Source organism: Petaurus breviceps, unplaced genomic scaffold, assembly GCF_028583685.1.
Source record: "Petaurus breviceps papuanus isolate PSGF00001 unplaced genomic scaffold, PetGlider_PUasm1.0 178, whole genome shotgun sequence".
NCBI classification, from domain to species: Eukaryota; Metazoa; Chordata; class Mammalia; order Diprotodontia; family Petauridae; genus Petaurus; species Petaurus breviceps.
In genome coordinates, this window is record NW_027185777.1 from 25,746,353 (window position 1) to 25,763,106 (window position 16,754).

At 35.6% G+C, this 16,754-nt stretch overlaps 1 protein-coding gene across 20 annotated transcripts in view; it reads right to left on the minus strand.

Annotated features, from left to right (window-relative positions):
- Positions 1–16,754, minus strand: part of PARD3 (par-3 family cell polarity regulator) — a 739,747-nt gene that overhangs the window by 318,264 nt on the left and 404,729 nt on the right. The gene's annotated exons all lie outside the window — the stretch shown is intronic.

Below are 16,754 nucleotides of genomic sequence, written 5' to 3' on the forward strand. Positions count from 1 at the left end.
CTCTCTCTCTCTCTCTCTCTCTCTCTCTCTCTCTCTCTCTCTCTCTCCCCCTCACCCTCGTGCCATACTGAAGTTACAAAGGACGTCATCAGAAATATGTATGATTGCTATTACAAAATGGTTTGGTCATATAGGAAAAATGAGAGACAACAAATACTCTCCAGTATCCTCAAAAGATGAGAAGAAATTTTCTAATCCATTGGTTGGAACCCCTGTGATGAATTTATATGAAGACATTAATACAAGTTAAAACGGATAGATACAATCCATAGATTTCCATTTTCTTTAAAAAAAATTAAGGACAGGAAATACAATGCTCCCTATTCCTTAAAGTACACAAAATGACCACACACAATACAAGTCAGAGTAAAATTCTTTAGAAGAGGAAAATGAAAATGGTAGAAGATGGTAGATTTATACATCTATTACATGTAGAGTAAGACACTGAAGAATTAGATATCAAATTTCACTGCACTGAGGCCTATTTGTATTACAAAATGTAAAATCTAAGCACAGGTCATAGAGCTTAATAAATATTTTACTGGATTAACAGAATCTCAGAGTTGGGAAGAAGCTCAGTACAGATAATCCAATCCTAAATGGGTCCCTCCTCTCTACAACATAGCTCTTAATTTCTCAGGAAATAACTGTATAAAATTCTTGGGGGGAGCGAAGGGAAGGAGATGAGGTAGTGGTGATTTATTTCCTTAAGGAATCATCTTAAAGGCAGGAAAGCCTACTCTGTGTCTGTGGTAGAGAATGACAATTCACCCCTAAAGGGTCACTGTGAGGAAAGCAACTTGTAAACCTAAAATCACTACAGAAATGAAAAGTGATAATTATTGATATTCTTGTTACAATTCACTATTGTTTTTAAGTGTATCCAAAACCAAGTTAACAAAATTATGCAATGAAATCAGCAGCAAATAGGGATAAGTGGAAACAACCTCATAAAACATTTCATTGTGAAAAATTGTAAAATCTCACTTACTGTTTTTAAAGGCAAGAAAAGGCACTTATAAAAACAACAAGAGGCATGACAAAATATTTAGAAACTTTCTGATAAATAGAGTTGGACTTTGCTTCTACCAGGCCCTGGGACCTCCCTCTCCCCAAACTACCAAATCTTACCAAGCAGATGTGTTCAGTGCAAATATGGGAGCAACAAAAATTATATCCTGAGCTTTATGGAGGATTTCACAAATCTCTCCTAACTTTGGGCCAAGGAAAACAGAGTATCTCATTTATAGTTTGTTTTATAATAATATTTGCTAACAGGCATCTAGGTGGCACAGTGGATAGAGTGCCAGGCCCTAAATCAGGAAGACCTGAGTTTAAATATAGCCTTAGAAACTTACTATCGGTGTGACTTTGGGCAAGCCACTTAAACCTGTTGACCTCAGTTTCTGTACCTGTAAAATAAGCTTGAGAAGGAAATGACAAACAACTCCCAATATCTTTGCCAAGAAAATCCCAAACAGGATCATGAAGAGTCAAACACAATTGAAACTAGTCAACAAGAACAACAAAAACGTTTACTGAAACTCTTAGAAATTTGAAATCATGCCAGGAACTATAAGATTAATATTAATGTGCTTAACAGTATATGATATATACTTGACACTTTTTTTTTAAAGACAACCTCTGTCCTCAGAAATCTTGGACTCTAAAACAGAAGAATGCAGACAATTACAAAATAGAGATAACGTATCTGGCCCTCAGTATATAGCATTAATAATTCCTTATATCAGGGCGGCCAGGTAGCACAGCAAGAGCACTGGCTCCAGTGTCAGGATAACCTGGAGATCAAATCCCAGGTTAGCACCCACCCAGAAACACCTGGCTATGTAACCTTGAGCAAATTACTTAACCCCAATTGCTTAGGGGCGGCCAGGTGGCTCAGCGAGTAAGAGCGCCAGCTCCAGTGTGGGGATGACCTGGATCAAATCCGGGCTAGGATACTCAGCACCACACCCAGAAATAACTGGCCGTGTAACCTTGAGCAAGTTACTTAACCCCAATTGTTTAAAAAATAATAAGAATAATTCCTTATATCAATAAAGTGCTACTATTCTTTTAAAAGCATGAAGGCTGGTTATTCTTCCTTCAAAGCTAGAGACCCTCAGAAATTATGTAGAAACAGATTTATTCTAAAATACTAGAAACCTGGTCTCACAGCTTAGACAATCTCTACTTCACCCTCAGTGCAAAGGAAAAGGCTGTGTTTTGTGAGCCAAGCCTATTCTGTCTACTGAGCATGAGCAAACTCATCTGATTGATACAACTGAATTCTCCATATGTAGGAAGGGAATAAGGAAGAGCTTAGTGATTTGCTGAAGTAGAAAGGGAGTTCTACTGCTAAGGAGCCTTGCAAGTTAGGTCTACACTGCCCTCTCCTGTCAACAGCCAAATTCAGGTACAAAAGGATGAAAAAGCCTGGAAATACATGTACCCTGTATATCATATCAACAATTTATGCTATAAATGGGAGCTTCAGAGAATAACACATTGGTAATGTTCCTAACGTCAACCCAAATGACATAACTTTCACGTGTGATATTTACAAGGGATCTGCAGTAAGGCACAATAAAATATTGCTTGGCTTATTTGTTTTTTTTTTTTCTCATAAAGATACTGGAGAATAGATTTAAACAGAAGAGACCTTAAATCTATCCTCTCCCACAACTTTTTTATAGATGGAAAAATCCAAGGCCCAGAGAGTTCAAGCAACTTGCCCAAAGTTCCAAAGCTATGAACTCATAGCAGTATAGAATTCAAACCAAAGTCCTCTGTCCTCCAAACTAAGGTTCTTTCAAAGAATGTAAAAAAAAATGTAGCTATTTTTAACATTAAGGGGAACGTTTTAAAATTTTCCTTCAAATGGTAACTACCACTTGGTCACACTTAAAGCTAAGAATCTCAAGGAATTTACAAGGGAGACTGGGGAATGATTAGATCAAATCTGAAATATCATTTCTAATCTGGGACATCATATTTTTTAGAAAATATCTAAAAAACTGGAAAATGACCAAAAGAGCTGGCCAGGATGGTGATAAAACTAGAAAAGGTGACAGAGATGGGTCAGTCCTAGGAGCTAGGGTTGTAGTGTCTGGAGAAGACAAGGCAAGCACAGTTGAGATAGCGGTCTTCAAATATTGGAAGGGCTGTTCCACAAAAGTGGAATCAAACATAGTTGACTGGAAAGAACAAATATGTAGGCAGCTAGGAATTCCAAGAGACTCAAGTGAGGAGAGACAACATTTCAGTGAAAGCAGACAGACCCATTCAGAGGCAAGCAGGTAGGAAATGGGATGTCAGGTACTAGGAACAATAAAGAGGCCCCTCTCTGATCATTCATTGTTTGGAAGCATGTGATCGAATAGGCAAAGGTCACTGACAGAATATAGAATATCTGCCAAAGACAGGCTCACAAAAACATTCAATAACCTGTTCATACGTAAGCTGATGAGCGCATTTCAAAGCTTAGAGACCTCTAGAAATGAGAGGGACCTTATACCATACATTAGTATCTAGTCCAACAATCCATAGCTGCCTTCAAAATCCAGCCCGTGGGGCTCTTCCTCTATCAGGTCTTTCTAGATCTGATTCCTCACTCACTCCAATTACCTCAAATTACTTTGTGTGTACTTTGCATATTTAAAAAATATTTTCATAACTGAATACATACTATATTTGTCCTTACAACCCTAGGTAGAACATAGACTCCTTGGGGGCAGGAATTAGTTTATGCCTTTGAATCCTCAGTGCCAAGCACTGGATCTTTTACACAATGAGCACTTAATAAATGTTTTTTGAATTGAACTCATCTTTTTGAGGCAGAACATTTAGAGTTCATGATTAGTTTGAATGTTTCAGGCTAAACTGTGTTTTTCAAAAATTAAACTTATCTTAATTAGCTAGTATTGAAGATAACTATATTAATAAAATCCATCATGTGTGAACTGATGAATTGTTTCTGATTTTCTATGTTTTGAACAAAAGCCAAATTAAAATGAATTTGGTCAAATCCAGGAAACTGGAGTGTTTAAAAACAAAGTATTAAAGGTGACACAATCATGATGTGCTTTTGTTGTCTCATGATTTGTTTTACTTAAAAAAAAAAATAGGCAAGTGGGAAGAGAGAATTAGAATATTTTTATATAGGAAATTCTCCCTCTTCGCCATTACATGATATTCTGGAATGCCTAAGACCTCTAATAAGGAACCTTGCCATTTTTTGTGAGCTCATTCATCAGCTCTACTGATGTCTGCATTCACCAGAGTACCACAGGCTTGGTCAGGACCACAGTGAGTAAGAAATTTTGTTTTAAGAACTGCTCCTCAAGGTCTCAAACCAGCATCTAGTCAAAAAGAAGGGCTCACTTACTATGTCCTTTTTCAATGACCTTTTTATTAGCTCAATAATAAAAATTTTAAAATTAAAATGTAAAATATATTTTGAAAAACAATTTAATTATATTTAATAATTTTATCATTTACTGTTGATTACACAATTTTGTTCCAATTATGTTCTTACTTTTGCTTTACTCAAGTTGTTCTCCTGGGGTTTAATTAAATCAGGAATTCATTATTTGTGAATGGACAAGAAAACTCAGCTTATTTCACATAAAAGATTACCTTATCAATATTTACAAGATAGAAAGGCAAGTATAGGGAATAAAACTCATTATAATTTCTAGTATAAAAGCTGGACAAAATGAGAAGGTATATCACGAAGTAAAAACATACACATATATGTATATGAATATATGACAGCATACTAATTATATCACTAACAGTTTACAAGGACTGAAAGAGGGAAGCAATTTAAGCCATACTCAGAAGTAATCAGATTTCCCTTGAAATAAAGAGAAGTAGATCAAGTTGTCTGTCCATAATTTCCACCAAAAATAAAGCCCTCACAATTGACCAATTACAACCTTAATGGAGAAAAACAAAAATGATTTTTGCTAACATTTAATTCTACCTAGCAGGACATATCTCTGAGGTGAAAAAAATACCTATATAGGAAGTGACTAGAGAGAAAACCATGTTGAGAAAATAAAACAGGAATATTCCACACCAACCTTTATCCATTTAAGATAAAATATAGAGTTGAATAAATGTATTTGTGCATGAACAATGTCTTATAGTCCTGATATATAGACAAAGGGAAAGGAAGTACATTCTGAAGCAGCTTCACACTTTTCCTTTGTTATTCATATCAGCTTTTCAAGGACCAAAGCTATCTCTTTTTTTCCCCTTATTTGAGAAGTCTTTTGAATACCAAATACCATTTCCTATTCAGAAACCTGAATCTGTCATTAGGCAATTTCCAAAATAAGTCTCATAGTGCTTTCATCCTTATTCTTTTTTATCTCTAACAGTCCCTGGTTGCCTGATTTGCAGATCTGTATCACCATGTAAGGTTTCAACTGGCTTTGGCAGACTCCAGCTCAGTTTGATCCCTTGGATGCTAAATGTAAAAGCCAAGCCTGATATGGTTACACAGATTGTGTTCTGTTCTCTATCACTTTGAAAATCACCTTCCACATGATAGAATTTTTTTTAAACACACAGAACTTTAGTTGTGAATTTTTCTTATGCCTATGCAAGTTTTTAAAGTCATTACTTTTCAAAAGAGTCATTAAACTTTGAAAAAAGTTACCTTTTTTTTAAAAGAAAAAAAGGAAAGGACTGGCAATAGTTTGGTGAAAGGTAAGATTTTTGCCTGGGTCAAAGATCCAATTTAACTCTAAGTTTCATTTCTTTTGACAGTTTAAAGTTACAATGTCAAGATACAAATCATACTTTAATTTTTTTTTTCCTACCACATGCACAGAGATAGAACTGCAGACATGCAGGTGTCCCCTCAACATACCCGCAACCCTATGGTACCTTAGGTAATAAAACACTCAAAAGAAAAGCAATCTTGCCTTGCCACCATGGTAGCATAAGAAAGCTTGAAAAAATCAGTTTTGTACCATGCCCTTGAGGTCGGAAAATTGGGGGAGTGAAACAGTAGGAATTTGAAAAATGTAACCTAAAAAACCCAAGGCATGAAACACAGCCACTAACCTCTGTTCTCCGAAGCGATCTTAGAAAGGGACCTGATATCTAAGGTTACCAGGACTTAAATCACACAGGGCTTTAAAGACTAAAATCAATGAAACAAATTGCCCTCCAATGCAATGAGGTAGACAACACATATTCTCAAGTACTGGTGTAAAAAGCCCTGCCAACATCAGTTAGCCAAGTAGTACTTTAGAGACTCAAAAAAAAAAAAAAGATAGAAAAAAAATCTTAAAACTTCTATAAATCTGACCTCAAAGATATAGCCAAATGACATCACTCATTTTAGCACTTAATGATACCTGTCAGAGTGCTCAGACTTCTATTCATTATGGATCCCTCTTAGCATTTAATGCAGTGCTAGAGAACATAGTAGGCTTTTGAAAAATACTTGTTGAGTAAAATATTATCAACCCATAAATTCTCAAAATCCTTGTCTCACTATAAAAAGAACTTGTTTCAATTGGAAGAGTTCAGAACTCTCCATTAAAAACCTCTTGTGATTAAAAGCAGTGTTGTATAATTAAAAGAGTACTGAACAAGCAATCAGGAGACTTGGGTTCTGACCCACTAACTTTGCCATCCTGAGCAAATCACTTTAGTATTCACTTTTCTCATCAGTAAAACAATGGGCTTTCACTAGATCATCTTTAATATTTTACTGAAATAAATTTTGAAAGGATCTGAAGACATTAATCATAAGAAAACTAGGAACTCCATCACTAGCTCTCAAAGTGAATTTCTAGAATGAAAATTTTTTAAGTGATACTGCTGTGACCTAAAACTTTTTTTTAAGAGAAAGTTGCTTTCTTTAGTACCTCTAAAGCATCCAATAATCAAAATAACTCTATATAGGTCATCCAGTTCTAGGAAAAGAAGAATAGAATGCAATGGTGATCTCTGTTTATACAACTTATTTCTTTAAACACATGTGTGTATGTATATATGTATATGTGTGTGTGTGTGTGTGTGTGTGTGTGTGTGTACACACACACACACCTATTATTTCAACTGCACTCACTTTTTGGGACTGGAGGGTTGGGTAGGATGAATCTGAACAAAACATCTTAATCACAAGACTTCAGAACCTACATAGTAATTAGAATTAGCTAAGTGAGCAAATCCCAGAACATTCCGGATCGCCTTAAAGGGCTGAGGAATAATAGATTGATTAAAGAGTTTAGCCAGAAGGCAGTCAAGAGAGAATCTTCTAGGTCCATGGCCAGAAGGGGATAAGAGGCAAAAGTAGTTCAGAGCAAAGAATGCTGACTAAAAAATCAGAAGGACATGGGTACCAATCCTCCCTATCCATATGACCACAGACAAGTCATTTATCCTATCAAGTTTACAGCTTCTTTATTTGTAACATACAGGACAGGTGGAAAGAGAAGATACTAGGATGTCTTTGTAAGTTTCTTCCAGTCAAAAGTCTATGACCCCAAGAAAAGTTCTCTGTAGTTTCTATACCTTTTTTAAGGTCATGAAAATATGAACTCACTGACCAGAGAAGAAAATCATGAAAATGACAATTAAGGGAAGGAGGGATGGGAAAAGGGAGGAGAGAATATGAGGAATGTTTTAAAAAAATATTCAAAATATTTTAGGTGATTTTAATAGGAAATTCATACATGATTATGTATGTTCACTGTACATGGGCTATAGTTGTAGGGTAAGAAAATGGAGGTCTCATTATAGCTCTCATTACATCATGAAGATTATGGAAGACTATGCCAAGAGAAAAAGAATGTCTGGCAGGTCCTACATTAAGACAAAAAAGCTTTGTATATGAGCTCAGCAAAAGACTGAAGACTACCCTGGCTAAATGCAAGTTTTGCTGCCATAGGGGTGACCAATAGGTGAAGAATATTTTTTTTTTGCTACAGTAATCACAGAATGTCAAAGGTATTAGGGAGCTCCTAATATCTAATAATTAGGTATTAGGACCATTTCTTTCAATCTGTACCTGACAGGTCATCCCCCATGAAGAAACATTTTGCTTCATTATCTCCATCTTCCTTCAAATCTCAACTGAGGTGCTAACCAGAAAGGAGATCTTTCCTGATATTCCTAATTCCTGGTGTTTTTCTCTCACCAAGTCTACTTGAAATTCCTTTCTATTTGCTTTATATATTTGATATTTGTGAATTTGTGTTCAAATTGCTACTCCCTTTCCAGAAGAAAATAAGGTGCTTGTAAGGAGGGACTATTCTGTTTTAGTCTTTGTATTGCCAGCTCATAGCAAATGGTAGTTGTTCAGGAAATCCTTGCTGAACTGAATTCACAGAAGCAACACATCACACTGTAATGTGACATTTCCTTCCTTCCTTCCTTCCTTCTTTTCCTCTTTTCTTCCTGATTTCCTTTCTTTCTTTATTAAAAAGCTAGACAAGACAAGGAATTTGGAAGAGTTGGATCTGGTCAGAAAAGAAAGGAGAACAATATCTATCTTCATTATCAGGAGACCCTATATCTCAAGAAAATCCACTACATGGGAATTTAAGATCATCTGCATGACGCTCAAGGGAGATGAACTGACCTTTTTGCATATAATCACCACTTTTAAAATTTTATCTGTTATTAACTCATAACACCAGCTAATAAAAGATTAAATTACATTTATGTATATAGGTTTAGCAATGTTTATGATCAAATCTGTATTAATAAATTCAATTTAATAAAATCAACTCATAGTTTTAAATTAGCTAATATAATAAAAATTAAAATTTGGTGATCTTTATTTTTAAATTAATATGGAGAGATTTTAAAAGTAAGAATCACTTCATATCCCTTGGATTATAAATGCAAACTATTATCTGGCCACTTTTTAATTGGAAGTTAATATAACATTGAGTTAGAACTTAACTAAATTTGATTTATGTATAATAGAAAAAAATTATTCATCCTATAAGCTCTGTGGATACTGTGTTCATTTTATAATGGGAGAACCTGATCATACTTAACTACAGTATACAGTAATTACCTATTAGGCCTTTTGTAGAACAAGTAGGATGATGTTTCATTACTAATAATATTAAATACTATGAGCCGAATTATCACAAAAAAAGTTTCAACAGGGAAGTTTTAGAGGTCCTGCGAACAGGAAAAGCACATTAAATTACAGAAATACAAAGAAAAATAAATAAATTTGAGACTTATAGAACTCTTCCTACAAAGACAACCAAAAGGAATGGGAAAAAATAGAATTTGAATTTTTATCCTTTATCCCTCACCCTGAGTTAATATGGAAGCATAGCCAGGTAATTCTATTACATAGTGTATGTCAGCAAAAGCCCTGGATCAGAGTTCTGAAGGACAGTATTAGTTTCAGAAACACATATGAATTACTGCTATTTTATATTATGGGAAAGCCCCAACTCTGCCACAAACTGTGAGACTGGGCAAAATGATTTCCCAAGCTCAATTATTTTATCTGTAACATGAGCAGATTGAACTAGATAATCTTCAAAGTCCTCTCCATATCTATTATTGAAGTACAATATAAAATTATACTGAGAACTCTTCAGATTTTTCATTCCCCATAAATTCACAATGGAATGTTTTCAGAGCACAAAACCACTAAGTTGAAATGTTAATGATTTGAGAATGTTGGTTCATCCCTTCTTGGGTTTTTGTAAAAATTGTGATCTATAAAGGATTTAAAACACCTTATCATTTGGAACATAAAATAAGCCTCTATAATTTGATAATAAATACAAAAACACTGCTCCATATACAGTTTTCTCCACATCAAGTCTCAGGTTTCAAAACTACCACTTCTTGAATTCCAGACCCACCTGGACTTTCTTAAAAGCAGCAGCGAACAGTACATACTACAGGTTCTCCTTTCTTAACAGCATGTTACATTTTTCAGCTATGTGAAATAATCAACTTGAGATAATGGTTCATATAAAATAAATGTAGAGTTATAAAGGACCTTAGAGGAGATGTTATCCAATTCCTGTCATTTTATAGATGAGGAAGCTGTGGCCCAAAGCAGCTAAACAACTTCCTAAGGTCAGCTTGGTGATACAGTAGATATAGTGCTGGTCCTGGAGTCAGGAAGACATCCTCATGAGTTTCAATCCAGCCTTAGACAAGTACTAGTTGTGTAACTTTAGGCAAGTCACTTAACCCTGCTGGCCTCAGTTTCCTCATCTATAAAATGAGCTGGAGAAGGAAATGGCAAACCACTTCAGTATCCTTGCCAAGAAAACCCCAAATGGGGTCATGAAGAGCCAGATATGACTAAAAGGGCTCAACACCAATAGTCATATAAACAGCATGTGCTCAAACTAGGACTTGAAAACAGATATTCAACTCCAAACTCAACGCTATTTCTAAACTCTTCTGCTCTCTAAGACAATGTGGTAAAAAGTTGTCAGCAATTGTTTCTCTCTCCTTCCAGAGTAATCACTAAGAAAAAGTGGCATTTTTTTCATTTTGCAAATAGTACATCACTTTCTCTACTAAAAACATAGACCTGGATATTTCTTAATCCTAATTTAATTCAGAAATGGTAAAGGTAGAGGTAGAGAGAGGAAGATGGAGGAAGGGAGGAGGAAAGAGAGGGAGACAAAGGGAGGAAAGGAGGGAGAGGAAGGGGAAAGGGAAAGAGAGAGAGGAGGGAGGGAGAGGGAGGGAGACAGAGAGAGAGAGAGAGACAGAGAGAAAGGGGGGATGAGGGAAGAGGAGTGAGAGAGCACAAATTCTTCCCCATTTTTAGAGCAAGGAACAACTAACATCTCCAACATCTGACTTCATAGAAATACATTTTGAGCACAGATTTTGATATTGTTGTTTGGGTGTAGATGCTGAATTTCTACTAAAGGCACACTTTTATCAAAAATTTGTTGTTCACAGAAGGAAATCAATAAACCTCTTCAAAACTCAATTCATTGAAAAAAATCTACAAACACATGGAAAAAAGAAAAGAGGCATGAGCTAAATTCCATCTTGAAGCACAAAGACAATTCTCAACCAACAGGTCATTGCATGATTGCTACAGTAAGAAGCTCCAAGATTGAAGAATAACCTTTAACTAACTCCATTTTATGATATTATTGGACACTGCTCTCTTTGCAGTTATATTTTCCCATGTTCCATTAATTTAGACTTCAATATCAATACTTCTACAGAATAGTAACACAACAGTAGAAAAGCATTAAAAGCAAAAGAAGAAGAAGCTATAAAATTAACATACTATTTTTCATTACATAAAGCTATGCATGCAGAAGGAAAAGCTATTAGCCACATTTTTTAACAAATGTACATTAAAAGTTGTTTAAGAGTGAAAAGACATGTTAATAATAGGAATCTCCTGTTGTGAGAGTCAGGACCAATGTTATTTAATAGACTTTTAATGATCTGAAAGAGAGAGCAAATTGCAAGGTGTTGAAATAGTCCATACAAAGAAACCCCCTTATATGAGTAGCATTCAAAAAGGTCTTTAAAAGTCTCCAGAATGAACTAATTTAATATGATATATGATGACCGATGAAATTTAGCTTATTAATGCAAGGTAATCATTGCTGCTTCTATGTTTTGAAGAGCAACCATGTGCTGCTTAAGCAACAATGAATGACGAACAGATGTGAACAAAGTTTGCTACTATAATCAAACCTATCCTGTGCTAATGTAACATATTTAATGTTATACATAATTGTTATTATGGCACATCTGAAATTACACATAAATGGTAAGCCATTGATGAAAATAACTATAATTGATATTACTTTTATTTGGCCTGATCAAACTTTACAGTTTTTCTCTTCTTTTAGGTTTTCTATTATCTATAAATATCAGCTTCAACCCTAATAGTTTCCCCTGACATCAGGTATGATTTATTCAACACAAATATTAAAAGACAAAATTCCTAGAGTCCATAATAGGTGATGCTTCCTTTGCCCCAATCTATCCTTCAACCATGGCCAAAAGTTGGGGTTGTCCTTCAATTCTATCATCTACCTGAGTGGTAGCAATGTGATAAAGTAGAGAGAGCGCTAGGGTAGGAATCAGGATGACTCATCTTCATGAGTTCAAATCCAACCTCAGATACTTTCTGGCTGTTTGACCCTGATCAGGTCATTTAGCCCTATTTCCCTCAGTTCCTCATCTTTAAAATGAGCTGGAGAAGGAAACAGCAAACTACTCCAGGATCTTTGCCAAGATAATCCCAAATGAGGCCACAGTCAGACACAAATGAGCAATAAAACGATGACAATTTTATTTATGAAAACATTGTCCAGTGACGAATGTGGGCACCTCCTACTGCACTCCTTAAGAGCCAGGGCTTACCTGATACATACAAATTGACCTAGTGAAACTGATCTCATTGCTGTTCCTTGAACAAGACATTCCATCTCTGGGAATTTCTTTGGCTGGACTCCATGTCTGGAATGCTAACTTTCTTAACTCTGCCTACTAGTTGCTCTAACTTACTTCAAGTCTTAGCTAAAAACCCATCTTGTACAGGTAGAAATCCCTAACTCTTCCTAATCTTAGTTCTTTCTCTCATTTAGTGATTTCATATTTATCCTGTATATCACTTGTTTGTACATATGTGTTTGCTTGTGGTGTCCCCTATTTTATTATGAGCTCCTTCAGGTCAGGGACTGCTATCTTTTGCCTCTTTATATATCCCCAGCATTTAGCACAGTGCCTGGCTCTTATTAAATGTTCATTGACTGACGGACAGTATTGCATACTACATTGATCTGTTGGTGTTTATTCCCTTCATAGACTAAAAGTTACATAAACCAAGTCTTATCTAAGTTTTATATCTTCTGCAACATCTAGCACAAGGCTTTGTTTTAAAATACATGCTTATATAAATGTCCCTTAAGTGAATGAGGACCATCTAGCTCTCTCCCATGTTGGACTCCAGTGGACTCCAATGTTTAAGATTTCCCAACCAATAATCTCTGCCTACTACAACCCTTTCTCCCTTTAACATAGCTATGGTGCCTGTTCTTCTCTGATTCCTTCACTTAATTTTTCCTTGATTCTCTGAGGGCATTGTGGCCCCTCTTATACAATTAATAAAGTTCTAACTGGAGCTTCATGATTTTTGAGAAGGTAGTTTCACTTTAGCGTAGATTAAAAAGGGTCAAGGAATAAATGGGTGGTGAAAGAAGCAGTGACTATGAAATTTTGTTGTTGTTCAGTTGTTTCAGTAGATTACAGCTCTTCATGAATCAATTTGGGTTTTGCTTGGCAAAGATAAAGGGATATGGCGGCTGGGTAGCACAGCGAGTAAGAGCACTGGCCCCAGAATCGGGATGACCTGGGATCCAATCTAGGCTCCCTATACTTAGCACCACACCCAGAAATAACTGGCCTTGTAATCTTGAGCAAGTTACTTAACCCCAATTGCTTAAAAAAAAAAGATAATGGGATAATTTGCCATTTACTCATCTAGTTGATTTTTACAGATGAGGAAACTGAGACAAACAGGGTTAAATGACTTGCCCAGAGTAATACAGCTAGTGTCTGAGGCTGAATTTGAACTCAGAAAGAAGAGTCTTCCTTGACTCTAGACCCAGTAAAAACCATCCACTGTAACCTAGCTGCCCCTATAAAATATCTTTAAGTATAAATATCTCTAAGTAAATAGCATAAAATGTTTAAAAATCTAGAAGTATATATAATAAAATACTATAAAATACCCTCCATAAATGTGATGGTAAAAAAGGACTAGCAAAATAGGCAGTATGTGAGATGATAGCAAAATACATTGTACATTGACCATGTGCTTTGTAGAGCTCACTGACATTATAATACATGCGTTGAAAAGCATGGTTTCTTTTTGGAATCAAACATTTTTGTGCAACTCCCAGTGACATGGGATAGGAACTAGAATTATGATTTCATTGATACAGGGAATTCCAGAATAAGGAAACTCCCTCTAGCAATGCAGGCTAGCACCTTCTCTGCATTTTACCTAGAAATTCTTTGTGTCTGTGTATCAGCAAGCCCCCTAGCATAACCAGGGTGCCTGCCAATACAGATTCTTAGATCTGCTTTTCTAAAGGAAAGCAACTCAAAATGGATTAACAGTCTTGCTTTAATCAAACAAATGTCATTTACCAAGTTCAGGGGGAAAAGGTCAGTACCCAGAACTTCAGAAAATACAAACAAGTTACAAGCAGAAGTTATAAGCAGACAGAAAAACAGATCAACAGACAGACTTCCAGCTGTCTAACAATTACATCCATACCTAGTCAGTTAACAGAGAGGGAAGCACCAACATCTGGGTTTTCAAAGCCAGGGAGGGGCTCAATGGCTGCCCACAGTCTCATCTGGCCAAATCATACAACTCTTCTCAAAGTGAGTCCCAAAGCAAAGCCTCACATGGTGGTATATATAGCCTTCTCCTGGATCACAGAATGTCACAACCCTCTTCACCCACTGCCAAATCACAAAGTAAAAACAAGCCTCCTGCAGCAAGCTCCATGTGACCACATTCAGCCTATTACAGCACAGAGTATATTTTCAAATCTGGGAAGGTTTTCAGAGTCACTTAAGCCTATCAAAGGTCCTAGGGGCAGGGAAAATCTTAGATTCACATTCCCATAACAGTCTGAAAGCAAGTGTACACACATCAGTCACTACTTCCTTAACATTTAGAACACAATGACAAATTTTGTAGGAAAACCCAAGGTGTTCTGAGAAAAAAATAATCACCTCCCCTAACCAGTAGAGAGGGGAGAAAAAATCATTTACATAAAAAACTCAGATTCCAGGAAAAGTTTTTTCTAAGCATCTCATTTAAGGAAACCGTTCCTCCCAAAGGTAGATCAGCAACAACTGAACAACTTGGTCAGTATCTTGAGAGGGTTGGCTAAAGCAGAGAGAGGTTTAGTGGCTTGACCTTCTGCCATATCCAAGATGGCAAGTGAACCCCAGTTTTGCATACTCAGAGCCAGCCTTTCTATCTATTATGTCAGAACTGTTTTTTCTCCATTTACAAGGCATTCAGAACAAAATACCTAAGTAATGAATAAATATGGATTTCAATTTTAGAAAGTGAAAAAAGTTTAGAAGCTGAAAATTACTATTCAGTTTGCCTAATTTCTAATCTATTAGCAATTAATCTAACATCATAACACAAGCAGGATTTTTACTTCATTTTGGTCTGTTCATTGTAACCACAGGAATCTAAAGAAAAACATTGGAGTGTGAAGGAGGAATTATTCAAGATGGGAAAAGGCACAAGGAATAAAGCCTTTGTTTTATGGCAAGAACAAAATGGCTATATCTTTTTCATACTAGCATGTATGGAAAATAGAATTATTATAGAAATAAATTCCCTTCAAAGGTTTACAAAGATTTTTGTTGGGAAAAGGAGGGACAAATTTAGAACCAGAGTTCTAAGTTCACTTTAAACCACAGTGCTGTATTCAAATCAATCTTTATATTCTATTAGAGAGAAACATATGAAAAAGACAATGATTTTTTAAAAAAATTCTAATTACATGGAATTCTAAATAACTGAAATAACAGAATGTAAAGGAAGAGTAATTTTAAAAGAGAGATATTGAAAGCATATACTGAAGAACAGGTATAAGATGAAGTTTCCTATATACTTTTTAAAATTGATTCTCAAAAGTGAATCTACCTTTGATTTAGCAGTTGATATTTCTTGAGGATACACGTAGGTACAAATAAGAAATCATTTATTCCTTTGGAACTTATAATTAAATAAGAAAGAGAGAGGGACAAACAATCGAGAATTTAATAAGTCTTTAAAAATTACATGAAGTTAAAGTCATGAATATGAATTGGAAGGGATCTTAGAAACTAATGCACATCTTTTGAAAGCTTCAGTTAGTGAGCTTTTAAATATTTGTATAACTGAAAATACACATAATTGGTTTCTACTGTGATTCATTTTCCTCTGCATTTTATTTTATACATTGAAAACTTTTTCTAAAAAATAAAGAATCCATAGGCCTTATTAGACTGACAAAGAGGTCAAAAGACAAAAATAGTTAAGAACTTTTGAGCTAATCCAATGCATTCCTGAACAAAAACTTCCTTTACAATATACTCAAGAGTGGTCTTAAACATTTGCTTGAAGATATCCAGAAGTAAATAATTCTATTTTTGGACAGCTCTAGTCATTGAAAAGTTTCTTTGTTTTTCTCTTTGGTGGGGGATTGGGGAGGAGGAGGTTGCTATTCTCAAGTAACTCACAGTCTAATGGAAGAGATAACATGCAAACAACTATGTACAAACAAGGCATGTGTGTATAACCATCTATGTGAACATGCATGTGTGTACATGTATGTGTGAATGTATATGCATATATATATGTAGGACTGGGGAAGGAAGGAAATAGAACTTATAGCTGAGATTAGAAGGAAGCCAGAGAAGCTAGCAGACAGAGAGGAAGAAGGACAGTTCCAGCCTGGACAGCAACTGGTAAAAATGGTCAGAACTGGGAAATGGGAGGATATGTGGAAAGATCAAACAGCAAGGAGACAGAGGTCAAGTGAACACACATTTATCAAATGCTTACTTTTTGTTAGATACTATGCTAAGATATAGGGATAGAAAGAAAGGCAAACAACAAACAAAACTGTGCCCTCTGTCATAGAGCTTACAACCCAAAGTGTGAAGAAAGAAAATGTGTGAAGTGCATCTAGAAGGGGGGGAAGATGGGGGGGGGGGAGAGAGGAGGG